The 17,929-nt window shown below is 48.2% G+C and overlaps 1 long non-coding RNA gene across 2 annotated transcripts in view; it reads right to left on the bottom strand.

Annotated features, from left to right (window-relative positions):
• The window catches only part of LOC119969653, a 152,877-nt gene extending 142,125 nt beyond the window's left edge, over positions 1-10,752 (bottom strand). For both annotated transcript variants that reach the window (XR_005461439.1, XR_005461438.1), the window contains exons 1-2: positions 10,559-10,752; positions 9,534-9,713 (exon numbers count right to left, since the gene is read on the bottom strand). This is a non-coding gene — a long non-coding RNA (uncharacterized LOC119969653). The remainder of the gene's footprint in view (positions 1-9,533; positions 9,714-10,558) is intronic.
• Positions 10,753-17,929: the final 7,177 nt, after the last annotated feature.

Raw genomic sequence — 17,929 nt, 5'->3', positions numbered from 1 at the left:
GCGAGATGTTCCAATTTGATGGGAACTGGCTGCATTTGCTGGGGTAAGTCCGTCACTGTCCATCTATTAGTCACAGTGCTGACCCCCAGACACTTCGCAAGGTTAGCCAAATTTTGGCCGGCATCTGTCGGAATTTTAGCATGTTCTGGGGAAATCCCATGTCAGGGATAGGGAAGGAAATTCTCTGAAGCAGGCGGCGGACAAAAAGCTGGCTACCTCTGTGGCAGGTGAAGCGGATTCAGGTTTCCCCTTAGGTTTTCAAATGCCGCTGAGTTCAGAAGTGTGCAGTCAATCGCCCTGTCATTGACCAGCACATTCTTGACAGGGGTTTAACTTTTAAAACCTTCCCACCCAACTAAACAACAGTAACAGTTTGGTGCCCCGTCTGTGCCCAGACACGACTGTGATAATGCCAGGAAATACGCTCATATCATTACTGTTTATTTCAGATAGACGTGCACATATTTGGATGGATGATCACGTTGGCTACTGTTTTCTCTGGTGGGAAATCCCGTAAGTGACCAAAGTCAGTGGAACTGTCCCGGAAAGAGGTTCCTCCCCTGACGAGCCCCAGATTCACCAGAACTCAGGAGAATTCGAGTAAACAGTTGTCCTTACGCTGTTAAAGCAGCAAAGGAAACTTTTTGCACAAAACTTCAGTCCGAGGGTATTTCCTCTGTAACGTTCAAGGCAGAAAACAAATAACTACTCATATATTTAGGAGCAACTTTTTTCAAAAACCAGAAATTAACTTCATTGGTGGGATTCTCGGTTCCTGAGACTAAGTGTTAACGCCCAGCGCAGGATTCGTGGACTTCCATGACAGCAAAACTGGCACCGTCCCTGGACCGATTCAGCGACTGTTAAGGGGTTAGCCTGGCGCCACGTGGAACACGATCGATTCAAATGAGAAATGATGCCATATTCGCGATTGACACTCAGGAGGTTGACAAGTTGCAGCCACTTATACACACTTCACTCCCCACACACACCATCCCAGCCAATGGAATGGCACTGGTCATGCTGGGGCATGCCCATCCCGTTGAAGGGTCAGCTGGGACCAGAGGGAAGCTCAGGGGGTGGGTTGGGGGGACACCCATACGACCTGTGGCCTTAAGTTCAGAGTGGGCAGTCAGCGGTGTGCGCAGCTGCATGGCTGCCTTGTAGGTTGTGGCAATGCTGTTCTGTGCCCGTCCATCCCAACCCCAAAGCCCACCTCCTGGCCACACCTTGCTACTCCCCAGCACTGGCTTAAGCCCACCCAGCCAGCAGCACGACTGTCAGTAAACGATGGCGACGTTGGACACTCTCCATAACCCCACTCTCTCTCTCAGCAGCCACGACGCCTGTTTCACGATTTTTAAAAGCACAATGTACCTCGTCGTCAGGAATTTGCCCCAGTGGATGTGGAGAATCGCGGTGGCCCTGGAGAATACCCGGTCAGGCCCGCTAACGATATGCCAAGGATGTTTACTGTACGTGCGTTCTGGAATGCATTGACGCCACTGTCGAAGCACCAGAGAATTACGATTTGGTGTGAAACCGGCGTTCACCACGATTTCGGTGTCAAAACCAATTCTCCGCCCAATCGCGTTTCCCAATTCCGGCATCAGCCGACGAAGCATCCCACCCCATATTTTGGGTAGGAATTACTTAACTCTTCCAAATCCTCGGAATACATGCTGCAATCTGTACCTTCTTCAGAGCCACTACTTTCCCTCAGCCCGAAGATCAGGTTGGATTGAATTCAGTCTGGAATCATGGTGGTTGGGCCCACTTAATCACTGGAGGGAGCCCGTGTCAGCCTCCTGGAGGTGAGATAACATCCCATGGTTAAGGTGGAGGGGGGGGAGGGTTTGCTGACAACTTTATGTCAATTAGGCTCATTAATGAGCCAACTGACATCCATTATCCCCGAGCCCACTGCAATCCAACAGTGCCTCAGGGATTTAATGGGAACCGCATTGCCTTCCCATGTCTCATGGAAGGCCGCCTAGCAAACCTGGCAACATCCCCAGTGAGGAGGGTCCCTTGTTATCAGACACTCTGTTCCCGATCAAGTGACCTGGCATTAGGAGGAGACCTGTCCTGGTCCCCTGCACCCTTTGTCCCCCACCTTGCCCTTGTGACACTCAGCTCATCTCCATTCACCTTTGATCCGGGGTGTTGTTGGGCCTCTGGAGGGTGCAACTCTATCAACTGTCATCACGCTCACTGGTGTTGACAAATAGCTGCCAGCCTCAGATCGACCAATAGCTTTTGACAGATGGGACCTCTGCCCCTGGGGACCTTAATTGCGATAGAGGCCCCCAATGGTGGCCACTTGAATGCCTGATGAACAATTGCACTTGATTCCACAGTCCACCTCCAATTCTACGACTGGCGGGTGAGACCCTCATCCGCCCCTCAAAAGCCAGCCACCAGGTTACAATAAAAGCTTCTCCTTTATGACAATTTCAGTAACTTGCTAATCACTGCATTTCTGCGAGTTGTCAAGGGCCGAGGAAGTCGATGTATGATTTTAAAAGCTGTGGAAGACAAACAAATAAAGGATTTGGAAGTTAAGGACTGGGACTTGGATGAGTTTACTACCCTTTGCTCCCTTTATCTGAAGTGCTGACATTGAACCTTTTGCGTATTAGGTAGGCCACTTGGCTACTGAATCTTGTCAGTAAGTTGGTTACGTCGAAAGCACACACTCTGCTTAGTGTCCATAGAACCCACTTGTCTTTAAAAGCATTCGGACCCTTTTGGCAAGTTGTGCTGCCTGCTCTTAGCATATCTATCACAAAACAACTATGGAGAGTCTGGAACTTTGCCAACATTTCCCTCTGGTCTTTGACGCCATAGAGATTCTCTGTTGTTATAGCAACGGGACGTTATGCACAACCTCTAGGCACAGGGCAGAGATGACAAACCGTGGGGCAATAAATCAGAGAACACTCGCCTGAACCCCACCCCAAGTACAAATCCATATCCCATTCAACCATATCCCCCGATGTTTTGAGTTAGGCTCGGGCAACATCTCAGTGATATATGCAAATCAGAAGAATTACTGGAGAGGATACTGGCTTAAATGTTTGGAATTGTTTGATAAGACGTTTGCAGAATTGGCTGCTGAGAGATGCCAAGTCGTTTAACTCGGAAAGAGCATTCAGTTAGAAGGAAGGAATTCATTCTCGTTGAGCCCCAAATAGCATTGGCCATTAATCTGCTTCACCAATTATTGAATGTGGTTTAAGGAGGATTAATTTTCTCTTTTTTAAAAAGCAAAATACTGGAAATCTGAAACAAAAATACAGAAAATGCAGCAAACACTCAGAAGGTCGCTTAGCAACTGTGGTCAGAAGAGATAAGTTAAAGTTTTAACGTAGACTTCTTTGAGAGAACAGTGAGGGTAAAACCTGGGACACCATTTTCAGAAGCTTAAATTATCCAGTGCCAGGGCAATTAAAAATAATTACTAGGTGGAAATGATTTGAAAAAAATTGACTTGCATTTCTATGAGGCGGAATTTTCCACGCAACCCGCTGCATGTTTTGTGGCGGCGGTGGGGTCTCTGGTCCCACTATTGTCAATGAGGTTTCCCATTGGATACACTCTTTGCCACTCGGAAGTCCGCGGCGGGGGTGCGCCATCGGCAGGACGGCAAATCAGAGCCTGAAAATTCCAGCCTTTCACAACCTTGGGTTCCCCACAGACTCCTAGAGCCAATGAACTACTTTTGAGGTGTACTCACTGTTATATTACATTTTGTGGCAATATGTCATTATTCTTTGCCTTGAGATCCAGAATGGTCGGATGAGTTGATGACAAAGAAACCACCAATCTTTAGATTGAAGCAAAACTATTGAATGACGATTAAATTAAATAGAGTTCGCACACACTACAGAGCTATAACAACTAATAAAGTAAGACTGAGTCTGTTAAACAGTAATATATAATCTAATATTAACTAATGATGTCCTCGTGCTACCTCTCTCTAATCTAAACTACGCATGCTGTGATCAATATTTCTCATCTGCTAACACGTACTAAGATACTACCCAAGATTCCCTGAGGTCTGATATTTGTACTGGGAACTGGTGGTTCCCTCTAGTGTTTGAATTACACTGAGATGTAATAATTAACCCATCACTAGTATACCTATATATTTATCATTACACTCACTGGGTGGAATCTTGTGCCCTTCCCTGTCACAGATTTTGTGGCATGTGTGGCATTTAACCTTGTGGGGACCCTGCTACCAGTCTCTGATTGGCCAGCACCTCTGACGGGTGGTACGTCTACCCATAGGGTCCTTGATCCCGAGGGAAGGGCTGCTGCTGGCCTGATATGTGCTTGCGCGGCGCATGGTGTGTTGGGCTGTCCCTAAAAGAGATGGTGTAGGGCTCCGGCTGGCTCATGGGCAGCTGAGACCCAACCGTCACTTGCACGAGATTCCACCCACTTTTGTAAAGTAGGAATCATTGCAATCAATCTGCACAGCAAGCTCCGACAAATAGTCAAGAGTTAACGGTGATATAGACTGTTGTAGTGATGTTGGCTGAAGGATAATTGGGGGGCGGGGGGGGGGGGGGTCTTTACTCCACATAATCACAGAAATGTTACAGTGCAGGAGGAGGCCATTCCTTTATTCCATCATGTCTTCACCCGGCTGTCCGAATGAGCAATTAACCTAGTACCGATCCCCCATCTTCTCCCTGTAACCTTGCACACCCTTGCATTTCAAATAACAATCCAATTCCTCTTTGAATGCTTCAATTGTACCTGCCTCCATCACGCTCCCAGGCAGTGCATTCTGGACCTTAACCACTCACTGCGTGAAAAAGCCTTCCTTCTTGTTGCTTTTGTTTCTTTTGCCAACTGCTTTAAACCTGTACCCTTTTATTCTTGATCCTTTGCCGTTTGGGAGCGCTTTCTCCCTATCTACTCTGTGCAGACCTCTCGTGACTTTGAATGCCGCTTTCTAGTCTCCTCTCAGCCACCTTTTGTTCAAGGAAATCAGACGCGACTTCTCCAATTTGTCTTCATAACTTCCTCATCCCTGGAACCATCGTTTCTGCAATGTTATGACCCGCACGAGACCGAGGGCGTCGGATCAATTAGTCGCCCCATGAGTCTCGAGGGGCGTGAGATTCATCAGTGGAGCAACGGACACGATGTATAAAAGCTCGGCCTGAGTGGGAGATGAACAGGGTAGTCCCGACTGGGCTCTGTGTATGTCGTGTGCGTTTATTTATGCCTCTCGTGTGGACTACTGTGTGGTCACAATCTGCACTCTCTCTGATTTCGTCACACTCTCCCTGAGTGTCATGTCCAGAACTACAGGCTACACTCCAACTGAGGTCCAACTAGTGTCTTATACAAGTCCGACATAACCTCCTTTCTCTTGAAACCTATACTTCCACGAATAAAGACAAGGGGTGGGATTCTCCACCCTGCCGTATCAGTTTTCTGGTGTAGCGGTCCGGCGCCGGGATTCTCTGTCCCGCAAGCCGGCAAATGGGATTTCCCATTGTGGGCAGCCCCACGCTGTCGGGATATCCCTTGGCGTGGGTGCACTGCTGACACAACGGAGAATCCCAACAGTGGAGAATCCAGCCCAAAGCCTTTGTTTCGATTAGTGCCATGGGATCGTTCACATTTAACAAAGTTGTTTAATGTCTCATCGGAAAGAAGCTCCCCTCAATCAATACTGCAGAAGAGGATTGATGTGTTAAGTGAATTAGTTCAACGTTGACTGCAACTGGATGCAGTGAAACTAGAAACAGGCTTCCGACACAGGAGATGGTCCAACACTGTTTTATTGAACTTGCTGATTGCTGTACATAATCTGCTGTGGGTTGATGTTAATCTAACTGATAACCTCCCACTGGCTTGACCAGACTAGCTCTCTCCCACATGGAGATGATGCTCACTGGCTTGTGCACTCTAGCTATCTCAATAGCTGTGCCCTGTGAGAGAGGGAAAGTCTTAATACCTTAATGGGCTTTATAGTGGTGGTGTCCTGTCTGGTGATTGGTTGTTCTGTGTCGTGTGTGTTCATTGGTTATCCTATGTGTCAATCACTGCCTGCCTGCAACTCATAATATACATGAGTGGATATTATGACAGGGATCTGCTTAGATTTTGTCCTCAAGGTGCTGATTGGGACTACCATTTTCCTGTAGAGTTCAAACTTTGATCTTATTTGGGAAAACTTAAGTGTCTGCCAACGACAACGTTCCAAAGATTGGGAGAGGTGATGGGATCAAGCAAATTTCAGTTAAGCGACATCCACCATTGGAGCGCAAAAATGAAATGATGCTGGGGTCAGTTCTGGGAGTCGCACAGTTTGGGGGACTTGCTGAAGAAGACAGGTGAATCACTGAATTATGGAATGTTTACAGCACCGAAGGAGCCCATTCAGTCTGTCAAGCCTGTGCAGCTCTCTGCAAGAGCAATTTAGTTAGGCTCACTCTCCTGCCCTTTCCCCAGGCCCTGCAAATTTTCCTTTCCTTTCAGGTGCTTATCCAATTGGTTTTGAAAGCCATGATTGAATCTGCCTCCACTGCGCTCCCGGACAGTGCATTCCAGATCACAACCACTCGCTGAGAGAAAAAAACATTTCTGCCCCATGGGGACTGAAACGATCTGTAAATATCCCAAGATGAGACTCCAGCCTCCGGCAGCCACATTTTTATAGATTACATGCAAAATGTGGTTTGTGAAAGCATTTTTATTTTGTTTACAGCACTTTCTCCTCTGCTGGTGACACCAACAGGCTGGACACTCTATTATTAAGCAGTCCAGTTTGCATTGAAGGATTAACAATTGTGACATGATCATTGTAAATTTAATCGAACGATAACCACAGCTGAAAAATTATATTAATACCACCGTCAGCGCATATTATACCGAATGCAACAACTTATGTCCTAAACTTGAAGGTAGAAATCTATAAGGGACTTTGTGTTATAATGTAAACAGTCGTAAAGCAACAAGGGGCTGGCTAAGAAGACAGAAATCCTGTCACTGGGTAGAGAGTTCTCAGAGCAAATTGGATACCATAAAGCCAGTTGAGAGTTAAGATAATAAAATCCACTATTATTTGTGTTTGCCGAGTAAGAAAAATTGTTTGCTGGCAATTTTACCCCAACTGCAGGATCATTCTCAAGGGAATAGACATAAGCCAGTTGAAACCTCAGTGATATGAATAGTCCCTTGAGCATGGTCAAGAAATTAGAATCCAAACTGCTGGGAAATAATGCTTCTGTCACTGGCAATTTTCGAAGTCTCAGATATCTATTTATAACATCTTATGGTTTTCTGATTATTTCAGACTGTAATAAAAAGTTTACCTAAAGAGGGGGGGAAAAACCCTCTCTAATAAAACTGTCATCTAACTGAAACAAGCAGAGGCCACAAGACCTGCCTTGAAATGAAAACCAGCTGAACTTCAAACATTTCTCATCCACAGAACCATTTCCATTCTTTGCAACGTAACGTCTCCTGATTAAAATCAACTCTATGGGAGCAACATGCCATTGAGTTAAAAAAAAATAACATCAATGTTGTAATTTTAGTCTACGGTCATTTTAAAATAGAGATTCTCAGCCCCTCTACCCTGTCCCACAATGTAAAAAAGAATTAGCATGGCCACTGTAGCCCTTACACAATAGCCTTGCCTTTACTTTGATTCAAACTGGCTGACTCCCATAGTTTTGTCTTCACCGCTAACTTAAGCTGCTAGGAGCTATGGAACTGAGTACACGCTCAAGCAAACAATCCCAGATGGTAGATTATGAGGAGAAGAGGATAATGTGTAGACGGGATTTCAGATTATTGTCAATTGCTTCAGACACATTAATTTGCTCAAGTGTCAACAAATACTTCATCCTAATTGCAAACAGCATTGGGAAGACTTTTAAAACAGGCACAGCAGGCAGCGAGACACCCCGATACCTTTTAAATGGTTAATTGTTCACAAGGACCTCCATTAAAACTTTAACCGGCATTTGGATGTTAGCCAGCGACTGGCCAGAGAGGGCTTTGGAGTTGGCAGTATAACTCAGTATCATTAAATTGACACAAGTTTCAAAGTACTTGTGATACAATAATGGAGAGTGATTTGATTTTTTAAAAATCTACAACTCTCCCCGCTCTATTCCATGTTTCAGCAACTTTCTATTGCAATGCCTCAACTGCTGACTGATACCCAGTATCTTTGTTAATGCACATCTGCTCCCCCTTTCATAGCGTTAAAATAGAATGAATCATTTGCCATAGAGCTCCACAGGGTCAACCAGCTTTCATGTATTTATATTAAATGACAGGAGACAACATGGACTTACATAGAACATACAGTGCAGAAGGAGGCCATGCAGTTCATCGAGTCTGCGCTGACCCACTTAAGCCCTCACTACCACCCTAACTGGGTTACGGGGATAGGGTGGAGGGTGCTCTTTCCAAGGGCCAGTGCAGGCTTGATGGGCCAAAAGGCCTCCTTCTGCACTGTAAATTCTATGATCTATCCCCGTAACGCAATAACCCCTCCCAACCTTTTTGGTCACTAATGGGCAATTTAGCATGGCCAATCCACCTAACCTGCACGTCTTTGGACTGTGGGAGGGACCGGAGCACCCGGAGGAAACCCACACAGACACGGGGAGAACGTGCAGACTCCGCACAGACAGTGACCCAGCGGGGAATTGAACCTGGGACGCTGGCGCTGTGAAGCCACAGTGCGATCCACTTGTGCTACCCTTCATTGGGTGGAGTGTTGTGCCCAGGCCCCATGGGGAGTTTGTCGGTGTGAGATTTAATAAACCAGGGTGGGAAAATGGGAAACCAACCACTTTCCCACCACCACTCCGATTAAGTGTGTGACGGGAAGGCCCATCGACGGCCTTCTATCCTGTCACCAACTGAGCCCTTCAGTCAGCAATTAATGCCTGCTTAAGAACCTGATCCCACTACCACCGGGGGGGGTGGGGGGGGGAGAGAGAGTTTGGGGGCATGTTGGGAGTGGGAGTACAGTGGGGGAGGCGTAAAGGGAGAGAGGGCTGGGGAGAAGAATGTGGTGGGGTGTGAGGGTTTGGGGGTGCAGTGAGAGGATGGGTGGTAGGACAGGGATGGGGAGGTGGGGAGATGGAGGGGAGAGGGGAAGTTGGAAGAGTGGGATGAGGACTTGGGGGAGTGGGGAGGAGGGGTGAGGCGTGCGGAGGAAGGATGGGGGAGGAGAGGTGGGGGGTTGGGGGAGTGCCGGGGTGGGGGTGTAGTGGGAGTGAGGGGGACGGGAGAGTGCAGGGGCGGAGTGGGAGAGAGAGTTTGCTAGGACAGGAAGAATGGGGGAAGAGTGGGGTGGAAGGGTTTGGGCAAAGTTTGGGAGAGAGTAAGGGGGGAGTAAGTGGGTGAGTGAGGGGTGAGCGGTCCCCAACTCAAAGGTACTCAGTGCCTGAATGAGCAACCCAACATCCCCCTGCCCTTACCGCTGACCCTCCCTCTCCCTTGTCCCTGCAACCCACAACTCCATTCTAAGCATTACTCACCTGTGCCTGGGCCCCTGGTCAGTCCAGGCCCTCGGGTTGTAATGGCAGCACCCATCTTCTCCCCGGTGGCGCCGTTGGGTATGGAAGAGTTGTCAGCCTCTGATTGGCTGGCAGCTGTTGGCAGGAGCGATTTTCCGCCCTCAGGGTCCTTCCTCCCGGGGAAGGCTGGTCTGTTTTCGCCTGAGTGTCAGAGATAAAAGAGGCAGCACTGGAGTATGGCAGGCTCTCCCGTAGGTGGCCAAGACGCCCGTCACCTACATTCCGGCCATTGTCTCATACCTGACAATGAACTGCGGAAAGCTGACATGTGGAATTCCTATTCCGACAAAGGAGTTAGTACGTTTCAAATAAATGGATGGCTATCTTTGTTAAAACAGATATCCATGTTAAAAGAGATTTTCACATGAATCAGATTAAAATTCAAATGCCAATTTGAACGAATATTTCAGGCTTTTATTTTCGACAAACAATCCAGTTGCTCTTTAACTTCCAACTTGCATCATATCTGTTCTACAAAGCCCAGGCAGTTGCCTCTTGTTTTACAGGTTATAAGACTAAACCAGGGAATCACAGATTCCTATTAAATACATTTCTGCGATGCGTCAAACAAAATCACTTGGCTTGGATCAAAACCGCATCAAATTCAGTTAGAGGAACGTCACACCTTCTTTTGTGCCTGGTCGTACCCCCTGGCAGTTATTTTCTTCCTCTTCTCTTCTACCCCCCTCACACCCCACCATCCCTCTCACCATCCCTCTCACACCAGCCCCCAACTCCCCCCCCCCCCCCCCCCCAACCCCCCAGCACTCTCATCCCACCACCGACCCCTCCAGCCCTCCCCATCCCTCCAGCCTGCCACTGCAGCCAGGTAAATTAAGATGAAAGCGTTGGGGGGGGGGGGGGGGGGGGGGTTATATTAGGACACGGGTTGAGCGGGATCACATCAAAGTCCTCTCGATGGTATTCTAACACTCTGAAGAAAAAGGATGAGGGAACCTCGTTAAAATTCAATTTCTGGGCCTTACCAGGCTAAACGAGCAGAAGAGTCACCTACTGCATCTGCTGGAAAAATGCAGCTCTCTGTGATCGGGAATGTTTGCTGATGTTCCTCCTAGAAAATCCAACAGTACAACTGCTGCCAGCTTGGTATAGATCATCCCACAGCCTTAATCCATAAATCCAGTGGGAAGCAATTACTTCACTAATAGGTAATTTTCATAGCACACTGTAGCTATAATCTAAAGCCTATAATTAAGTTACAGACCTTCCACTAACAATTGTCTCAGATTCATTTCCACCCACCTGGTGTGGCTCACAATCTGCTGTCTGGCTCGATGTCATTGTATTATTGCACTGTCGGCTCTGGCCCAGTCAGAAGTATGTTTGCCTCTTGTTGTTAGATGTTCCTGGGTTCAGGTCCTGCTTCAGAGGCAGTACTGAGGGATTGCTGGGTTGCCATCTTTAAGGTGAGATATTAAATCGAGGCCCTGCCTGCTCTCGTAACTGGATGTAGAAGTCCCTTGGGCGCTATTTTGAAGAATTGCTGGTGTCCTGGGCCAATCTTCATCCTTCAAAGAGCATCACAAAACCTGATTATCTGATTGCTGTCACGTTGCTGTTTATAGGAGTTTCCAGGCTGGCACTGCCAGGGTGCCACCCTGCTCAGAGGGCAAGCACCTGGGGGCCTCGGGTCCCTGAGAAACTCACACAACTGCCGTTCCGCCAGGGAAAAGGCCCAAATCAGGATTCACGCCGAGAGGGAATCAGTTGGCTATCTTATCGGCCTACCCGATGGCAAGTTCCGGATTGGCCCAAATTTTGGCAAGTACATAATGACTCCAAATGCATCAATTTCCATCTCGTTAGCGAGACTGAAGTCGAATGTAACGACCTTCTGGGACTTAACAGGCTCCCCAGCGAGAAATCACGCAGGCACAGTTTAGAACACCTTTTCAAAAATGTGAAGCTGGCACAACCGCTGCTGAGGGCAATGAGGAGGTGAGCAGCCATTTTCTTTTTTCTGGCATGCAGCTCAAGGGCACCGGAGCTACTTGATCAGTGCTCAGGGGGTTGGTGGGGGAACCCCTCAGGAGGGTTGGGCTTGATCGGGGTGGCTGAAGCGTTCCTGGTTGGGGGATGTCCCTGAGCTGAGGGTGGGGGGGATGCGGGGGGGGGGGGGGGGGGAGGCGGAGTGGTGGAGGGGCTTTTCACCTCTGAGTCCTTCGAGCCACCTTTAAATAACAGAGGCAACCACAGCAGCTGCCTCTCTGTCCTCTCAAAAACTCCCAGGACAGAGACCTGTTAGTGGTTATGTGCTGATGGTCGCTTTAACTCCCTTTTACTGTGAGCAGCCTCTAGCTTCACAGCTGAAGGCAATTGCTAATAAGGAATTTTCCGTGTCAGTTGTGAGAGCACTTCACAGCTGCAGGTTGCGTTTGCTGCTTGCTTCTGCTGCTACCTGCAAATGCCTGGAGACGACTTTTGCTGTTTCCTTCCTATTCTGTAGGCGGAAAGAAGGACAATTACCTGGGTCCTGGAACACCGGGCTCATCAAACCGGATGTATGAGTCCAGAAGGCAATCCGGTGTGAAGAAAGAAGACGCTGCGGTACCTGGTACGCGACATTGATGCGAATGGGCCAGCTGATGACGCCAATGAAGAAATGCTTTCACAGATTGCTTATGCTTTTCTTGCCGGTGTGGTGAGCGCTGCCCGTAACTGGCGTGTCACCGAGGGTTAAACACGCTGGAAGTCAAGGATGTTCAACTGCAGCTTGAGCGCCAGTGGAATATGTGGATGCCAGGATGTGGTGTCAGTGAGATTGGGCCGTATGGGAGGGGCCTGCACAGCTGCGGCTCCTGGATGGAGAATGGCACTGATACGTGGAACAAGTCACACATTGATGGACAGATCATTTCTACAACAAAGTTCTGTCCGTGATGACACATTCTCAAGCTGATCCTCCATTTATGTTGAGGAATCTGTGAGGGATGATGCCGTGTGTTTGCTTTTTGTAAAAATGTGCTGATACAGCTTTGTATTGGTGCCAATATGGAAAGGTGAGATTTCCTTGTCATTTAATGGTTAGCGTGTGGATGTGGAATGTTACATCGTTGATTTTAAAGTCTCTAAATATTGTCAAGTAGCTTCTCATGGGTACAACATGTCTCAGACGATGATTATTATTATCGTATTTCAATCAAACTTTGAAACCAGAACACTTTGCCCGAACTCCAGAAGCATCAGCACCATCGAGACAGCAGCCAACAATCAAACACGCAAGAGCTGGTCTTCAGCACTGGGGATATCCTTGCGACCAAAGGGTGAATGTGTGCGGAGGAGATGGTTCCAGATAGCCTGGTCCCATCAGATGGTGATCCTGCAAGACAATGGACATGGGTTCAGTGAAAGGGAAGGATAATTGTCTGGGACAGTTGAGACAAGTGACACATGTCACTTGAGACAGGTCATTTGGGCAAAGGGACAGTTGATCCTCACATCTCTGGAGCAGACCAACTTCACCGTCGGTCACTGCATTCTCCTCGATCAACCCTGCAATCTCCAGGGCCCGTTCCTCATAGGGGTTGAGGGCTTGGATCTCTGGTACTCTGCCCACCCCCCCCGTTTTGGCCCTTTCCCGCTTATTATGGGTTATCATCACCTGCGCAAATGAAGAGAGAGCATTGTGAGCCGCATGCTTGATGACGTTGGATTTAGATTTGTTTTTATTGACATGTGTACCGAGGTACAGTGAAAACTATTGTTCTGCGTACAGCTCAGACAGATCATTCCTTACATGAAAAATGAAAAAAAAAAACATAGGGCATACATAAATACACAATGTTAATACATAGACTCAGGCACTGGATGAAGCATACAGAAGTGCAGTACTACTCAGTAGAGAAGATGTATGAAGAGATCAGGTCAGTCCATGAAAGGGTCATTCAACAGTCTGGTGACAGCGGGGAAGAAGATGTTTTTGAATCAGTTAGTCTGTGTTCTCAGATTTTTCTATATCCTGCCCGATGAAAGAAGTTGGAAAAGTGGATAAGCTGGCTGGGAGAGTCTTTGATTATGCTGCCCGCTTTCCCAAGGCTGCGGGAGGTGTAGACAGAGTCATTGGATGGGAGGTGGGTTTGTGTGATGGACTGGGTGGTGTTCACAACTCTCTGTAGTTTCCTCCAGTGGCTGACCAGTTGCCAGGCTGTGATGTGGGCAGATAGGATGCTTTCTGTGGTGCATCTGTAAAAGTTGTAGGTGTCAGTGTGGACATGCCGAATTTCCTTAGTTTCCTGAGGAAGTATAGGCGTGTTGTGCTCTCTTGGTCATCGAGTCAACGTGGGTGGACCAGGACAGATTATTGGTAATGTGCACACCTAGGAATTTGAAGCTGTCAACCATCTCCACCTCGGCCCCGTTAATACAGACTGGGGTGTGTACGGTACTTTGCTTCCTGAAGTCAATGATCAACTCTTTAGTTTTGGTGACATTGGGGGAGAGATTGTTGTTGTTACACCACTCCACGAGGATTGCTAACTTCCTCCTGTACTCACTTTTTAGAACTGTGCTACATATGATCATAATCAGGAGCAGGAGTAGGCCATTCAGTCCTCCAGCCTGCACTACTCAATAAGATCATGGCCAACCTGATTGTGGCCTCAATTCCATATTCCACCAGGCAGAAACCTGGCACGGCGGGACGGAGAATCCAGCCCAATGTCTTCTATCTCCATCTTCTGTGGGATTCTCCGTTGGCGGGATTCTCCAATTCACCAGCGGCGCGTTCATGACCGGGGGCTTCCCAACAGTGTGTGGTGGCCACTGTGGGAAACCCCATTGGCCGGCTGCGGGAATGGAAGATCCCACTGCTGGCGGGGGCACGCCACGCCAGAAAACAGGGCTGGCGGGACGGAGAATCACGCCCCTTATTTTTAAATTGTATCCTTTGCTTCTAGTCTCTTCCACAAGGTGCTATGACCATAACTCTTTTCTGCCAAAATGCATTAGCATTCACTTCTTTGTATTAAATCCCATGTAGTAAAAATTGTGCAGGGTCAGAGGAACCTGGAGGTCCATATATCATAGAATTTACAGTGCAAAAGGAGGCCATTTGGCCCATCGAGTCTGCACTGGCTCTTGGAAAGAGCACTCTACCCGAGGTCAACACCTCCATCCGATCCCCATAACCCAGTAACCCCACCCAACACTAAGGGCAATTTTGGACACTATGGGCAATTTATCATGGCCAATCCACCTAACCTACACATCTTTGGACTGTGGGAGGAAACTGGAGCACCCGGAGGAAACTCACGCACACACGAGGAGAACGTGCAGACTCTGCACAGACAGTGACCCAAGCTGGAATCGAACCTGGGACCCTGGAGCTGTGAAGCAATTGTGTTATCCACAATGCTACCGTGCTGCCCTTAATATATTTACATCTTTGTAGATGACAGGACACACAGAGAATATTCAGCAAAGTGTATTTGATCTTGGACTTCATAAATAGAGTTATTTGTACATACCACGTGCCTGTTGATGTCCTATTGATAAGTATGATTCTAACTCTCGATCACACAGTTTGGGATCATCGGCATATTTTGAAATTTTACTCTGTGTTCCAATGTTCAAGTCATTTCCATGAATCAGAAAAACTAAGTGATCTGAGCACTGACGCATGGGGAGCCTTACTGTCCACCATCCACCAGTCCAAGAAACAACCATTTCCCCCCACTTGCTGTTTTGTGTCCTTAGGTCATGCTCTAATGCAAGTAGACATTGACCCTGCTATTCCATGACCAAAACCTTCTGCTACCTCCGCACCCCCGAACAACCTCTGGTGGGTTCTGAGGTAGGGGGGGGGGGGGGGGAAGTAAAATAGCATGGACAGGATTCCCTCCAGAATTCCACCTGCCCTGACCCAGATGTGATTTTAGGGTGGCACGGACAGGGTCTTGGACAGGAATCCAGCCCATCTCCCTATTACGGTTCATGAGTGGCCATTTGATGGGCCATTTCTGCCCAGCCTCAAGTAATAATAATAATAATAATAATCTTTATTATTGTCACAAGTAGGCTTACATCAACACTGCAATGAAGTTACTGCGAAAAGCCCCTAGTCGCCACATTCTGGCAACCTGTTTGGGAAAACCTAGAGAATTTAGAATGTCTAATTCACCTAACAGGTCCGTCTTTCGCGACTTGTGGGAGGAAAGTGGAGCGCCCGGAGGAAACCCACGCAGGAGAACATGCAGACTCTGCACAGACAGTGACCCAAGGTGGGAATCGAACCTGGGACCCTGGTGCTGTGAAGCAACAGTGCTAACCACCGTGCTACCATGCCAGCGAGACCAATGACTGAGTGTGAGAAACAAAAAAAGTTTTCACCCTGAATATGGGACGGGAAGTCGGGACGGGGGAGTGTGTGTGTGTGTGTGTGTGTGTGTGCGTGCGTGCGTGGGGGGTGGTGGGGGTGGAGGAGGGGTGGTGGGGAGGGGGGGTGGTAAGGGGTGCCTCAATTAGAAATGGCCCTTCAGGCTGGGTATGCCCTCCCCTCAGGGGTCAGAGATGTCCGACCCTCCTTCCTACCCCAGCCTACGCCCAGAAAGCGAAATCGCCCCATTGGGATTCCCCCAGGACATCCCCTATCCTACTCTCCCCTCCCCAGGACCGCTGATACTTACTACAGTACCTGGACTTACGGCTCAGGCACCAGGCTGTAGTACCTCTTCCGGCCACTGCAGCACTGTGCCTGGATAGGCTGGAGAGCTGTCTGTCAATCTGATTGACCGACAGCTATCCGAGGGAGTCCTCTGTCCAAGTGCAGACGAAAGTCCGGCCTGCTGCCAAACAATGCTCAATTTAGCGTGAAATGGCAGTGGGCCTGTTGAAGTAGGTGGGGACACCAAGCACGTGCCATCCTGAAAATTCAGGCCCATGAGTTTCATGTGACATTTTGTCATTCTTGCAACCATTAATAAGAAGCTTTCAGATGTGGCAGCTGTGTTTTTCAGAATGTTGAAGCAATAAACTTAGTTAAATCAACAGTGTACAAGAGAATAAACATCTCCTATACACAGAATGAACAGAGAGAGAGACAGAGAGAGAGAATTAAATATTGGCTTGAACGTTATAAACCCCAATTTGTGTATTCAGTTTTTGGATCACCAAAACCTGTGAAAATATGCTAAATTACAATGGTTATAGACCCCTGACATTCTTTTAAATCTCGGGGATCTCCCCTCTTCTCTTGACCTGTTCAGATAACTGATGCTATCTTTGATCAATGGATTCGACGGGGGAACGACTGAAAGCCTCTGAGTGCCAGTAAAATTTTAATGTACAGCAATGTTTGCCCAAAAAGCCGAAACAAAATCAACTTAAGTTGCTGCGTGATGAACAAAAATATAATTGGGTGTCTTTTAGAATAACCCCAGGCAGTATTTGTTTCCAGAGGGGCCACATTTGGGAGAGGCACTTTGACACTGACGTACCTGAGCTGGAGAAAGTAACGTGGAGCAACAGAGTTTATCCAAAGTGAGAACAGAAGCTCTAAGTAATGCAGAGGGTGAAAGAATGAACCTGATTCTAACCCAGGCCTGGTCTTGATGGAGAAAACTAAGACTCTCCTTACCTCAGACCTGAAAGCTGTCAGTCTCACTCCCGTGCCTCTCCTCAAATACTGTCATGCAAGCAACCGCCAAGGTCCAGATTTTACGCAACTGATTTTACGCACCTGGGTTAGGGTCGCATTTCCTGACTCTGAAACCCAGACCCAGGACGAAGTTGGGATTTTCCTTCCAGGATTGTAGGGTTCTCTGGCATCCAGGAGGGGCGACCCTGGAACGAGTGTGGAGGCAGGCAAATGAGCTATCCCTGCGTTTTGCACTGTTTCCAAGATTTTTTTGAAGATGTAATAAAAGAAAGTTATCTACCCCAATGCTCACCCCTCACACCCCACCCCCACACAGTGCCCATGCCCCATTCATGCCAAACCATACTAACTGATGCCATCTACTCACCCATCTGTGGCGGGTAACGATGGGGTCAGGAGTGCGAAGATGGGGGGGAAATGCAAGGGTGGAGCTCGCAGTACCAAGCAGGAACTCCATGTAACCCGGTGAACTTTGTCGGGCACAGGGGTATGCACCATGCTAACATGTCAGCCTTTCACCTGCTGTAGATGATGGATATTGGAATACAACCAGAAAGGTGGCTAGTCGCAGGAAATACCCTGCAGCTGTATGAGTTGGAGCTTCTCGAGGAGGAGTAAGAAGCTGCAGCGGAGTGTGCAGCAGTGGAACGTGCCACAGAGGAACAGCCAGGATGGAGAGCCGGCCTCCCAACAGACCGAGGAGGTGCCAATGAGACATCGCATGAGGCCTCCTGTGTACCGG

This window comes from Scyliorhinus canicula, chromosome 7 (assembly GCF_902713615.1).
Source record: "Scyliorhinus canicula chromosome 7, sScyCan1.1, whole genome shotgun sequence".
NCBI lineage: Eukaryota > Metazoa > Chordata > Chondrichthyes > Carcharhiniformes > Scyliorhinidae > Scyliorhinus > Scyliorhinus canicula.
This window is presented reverse-complemented; position numbering and strand designations above follow the sequence as displayed.